The sequence below is a fragment of the Drosophila novamexicana genome, unplaced genomic scaffold, assembly GCF_003285875.2.
Source record: "Drosophila novamexicana strain 15010-1031.04,08,12 unplaced genomic scaffold, DnovRS2.1 tig00001395-arrow-arrow-pilon, whole genome shotgun sequence".
Lineage (NCBI taxonomy): Eukaryota > Metazoa > Arthropoda > Insecta > Diptera > Drosophilidae > Drosophila > Drosophila novamexicana.
The window spans coordinates 292,553-296,145 of NW_020824854.1; the positions used below are offsets into that span (position 1 = coordinate 292,553).

At 36.3% G+C, this 3,593-nt stretch overlaps 1 long non-coding RNA gene across 1 annotated transcript; it reads left to right on the top strand.

Annotated features, from left to right (window-relative positions):
* The first annotated feature begins 471 nt into the window (after nt 1–471).
* On the top strand, nt 472–895 carry LOC115767479. The gene is made up of 3 exons (XR_004018382.1): nt 472–596; nt 667–725; nt 861–895. It is a non-coding gene; the product is annotated as an uncharacterized LOC115767479 (long non-coding RNA).
* Nucleotides 896–3,593: the final 2,698 nt, after the last annotated feature.

Consider the following 3,593-nt stretch of genomic DNA (forward strand, 5'->3'; position numbering starts at 1 on the left):
CTCTGTTTAGTGGCCAAGATTGGCATCTTTGTTCCACTAATTGTTAGTTATGACTGTTTTCTTCTTCTGCCTCACAATGCCGCTAAGCGACAGCCTGTGTCTTCGGGGCACGAGATGCTTCCCGCCATCTGTGCAGCCAGATAAATCACTTTGGAGCACAGATCTTCTTGGGCTGGCTCCACTTCTGACGCCATTACCAGCACTTGATAATCTGATTACCACGAAACATATAGAACTTACAGATACATCAAAACTTTTCAGCCTTCTTTAACGCTCAGGCTTCAGCTCACTTTATTTAACATATCGCATATTGTTGTTGCAACTAGGTCGTGAATCTATCCCTCTCATATTCTTTAAATATAGACTATACTTACCAGAGACTTTTGAAAGACAAATTTTATGAAACAATTTATCTAATATTGAAAAAAAAAAATCAAATCATATTTGCCATAATTGTGATTTTAGTACGAAATTTTAGTTTATACTAAAATGTTTTCTATTTTCCAGCAAAATCAACATCGCCTGCGAATGAATCAGTCAATGGTTCCCAGATGAACCTATAATGCTTGGTCAATCACACATAAGGTTTTAATTGGGTGAGCATAAATATCTGAACAACAACTCAACATCAACATCAACTCCGGTCCACACAACTACTGCCTCCAGCTGCTGCTGCACCGATATGAAACCTTTATGTTGGTCGTGCTCAGTACGAATCGAAAGAGGTATTTTATTTAAAAATCAGACTTGAATTACTAAGATAACTTATTTATTTATATATATTTTTTTATACCCTGAACCCATTAAAAATGGGTATAAGGGTATATTGTATTTGTGCAAAATCCTAATGTATGTAACAGGCAGAAGGAAGCATCCCCGACCCCATTGGAAGAAGAGGGTTCTGGATATCCCCTAGTCGGGAGCTCCCGACTAGAACCTCTTACTTGTTTATCTTTACAGATTGGTAAATTTAGGAACCCTCAATTAATCCTATTAACTTTGGACAAACCCCAAAAGGCACATTTTTCCAGAATCGGCCTTGATTTGCCCGGAATATATGCATTAAATAATGCATACACAAAATATTTAAGTCAAAAATAAAACCAAATAAGCAACAACAACTATAAGTTTTATTATTTCTGTATAATTAAAGATTTGTCAAAATGTACAATAACTAATTTTATATTTATGTAAAGTTTTAAAATAAATTATTTGAATATGCGATCAAATTACTTTTTTTTTTACTTCAAAGGGCACATTTATTTGTTGGCATTTAATATTTATTTAGGCAGACAAACTAAAAACTTTTGAGTGAAAATGTTAAGCTTGTTAACATGCGGCTCTTAATTAACAGCTGTTAGCTCGATTTTAAAGGCGACTGTTAAGTAGCGTCAGACTTAAACGAAAATTGGACTAAAATACCAGGCGAACAGAAATCAGCTGAAGGCAGACGATCAGAAAAATGTTGTAGTAAAAATTCTATTGCATACGCCTAAGGGGCAAGAGTGTTAGTCCACTGCTATTTTATAGGGCGCTGTTAAATAACAGCTGCAGCTGTTGGGCCGACTGTTAACATTTTATTTTTTTATTTTTTGTCTGCTTGCTGCTCATTTCTGTTCGCCTGGTATTTCCACAGAATTTCTTTTTGATATCGCGAGCCAACGGAATGGAATGGGATCTTAAGGCCGTTAATTTTTGAATATTAACTACCGCATTTTAAAAGGGGTGCTGACACAAAGAGCATGCATACATTTTTTTGAACCTATTCCGTGCAAATTTCACAGGAATTTGGACCTGTAGGTTCGCCAGGACTATATCCAAGGTATGATTAAGCCAAGGATATAAGGGTCAACTGTAAACCAGCGAGGCTGCTCGGGGTGGCTGAAATGGTTATACATGCATATTTTTCGACCACATTTTTGCTCATTTTGCAAGAGTTGGGTCTTTAGGTTCGCCAGTTCAATGGTATGGCATAACCAAGGATATAGGGGTCATCTAGGAGCCAAATTTTTGAGAAGTTTTGCCTTACATATGCAAAATCCGCCTTAACTTGATTATTTATTACGAACACCTATTATTGTTTTTGAACTTTAATGGCTATATCTCGAATAAATGATTGTCCTGGTCTGTACGAGTTGAAAAAGGCATATCGTCTCAAAATCGCACAGCTTTTATCCGATAGGTTCGAAAAAGAGTATTTTTGAGTAACTTTTAATGCTATATTTACTATATGTCGATTAAATTAGAGCGGATCTTCGGATCAAATCATGGAGATCAATCGAATCGAATTAATTTTGTATTCTTCAGTAAAATGCGCATCGGTTCTAACTGAAAAGAGTCGTAGTTTCTCGGTCAGCTCTGCATCCTTGGTGAATTATGCCAAATAGATATCTTGCCTTGCTCTGAATCCTGGAATAATGGACAAGCATGTGGCCAAAAAGTTTCTCCTGCTTTCACTGTCTCAGGCGAGTGCTGTTTCGCCAAACTCATTTGCATAAGTTAAGTTTCCATTACATTGTGTCCTTTGCTGCTATGGGAGATGGTGGCAAGGAGTAGGAACATCTGTGTGGATGTTGAGCGTCCGTTTGTGTGTGGCAGCAGAATTAACACTTGATTTGGGTTTGGTCAACAAATTTGTGTCCACACTGTGCACAATATTAACTGATGCAGGTCCCATTGTTTGCCAAGTTTGTTTGCCTAGAGAACACGTAATATCCTAAATTCGGCAGGTGTATACATTTTGTCATTTAATAGGTCGAGAGAAATACGAAAGTAATAAGCCAATTAAAAGTGATAAAAGAAGTTTCAAGCATAATTGCCAAATCCAGAAACGAGCTCTAGACTAGAAGAGAGATGTTGTGGTATATATATATCATCAAGTGATGGTGCAGTATGTATATAATTGTTTAAATAGTGTCCATTAACTTACTTATATGTTTTCTTTTAATTTAACATATTTTATAGCTCAAAGATAAAATTTAAAATTCGCACTGCATAGATTGTATGATTAATAGAAAGATAAGCTGTGTCCTTCCACAAACTAATTCAAACTACATTCATCTTAAATAATATAGTATTAATTAGTTAGTTGATTCATTTAATTGTGATCAAATGACAAAAGTTTCCAAGAGTTTCCCTTTAAGCAGGAACTGCCAACAGAAATCTTTATTTCAACAAAGTCGTTGACTATCTAATGACACGACCGCAAATAACATCTATAGAATCTGTTTATTTATGGTAATTATGTTTCGACACCTAAATCCCGGCGCTATAAACCTCGAGGCTAACTGGTTAGTTGGAGCACAACCACAAAGCCAACCAGTCCAACAAATTAACTAATTGTGCAATAGGCATTTTCCTAGACTTCTGACAATGGACTTGACAAACCGAAAGGGCGGGACGAAGGGTTGCCAATCAGCACCAATAAAATTTGTGGCCAAGGTGGTTTTTCGCATTAGCCTAACAAATATATATGTTAGATATATTTGTATATATGCCTTGGCACATATTTATATGTTAACTGTGTACATAAATCTGGTGCGCTTTGACCCAGTTTGCGGCACGGCTGCAGGCAACACAAATTACGATTAACA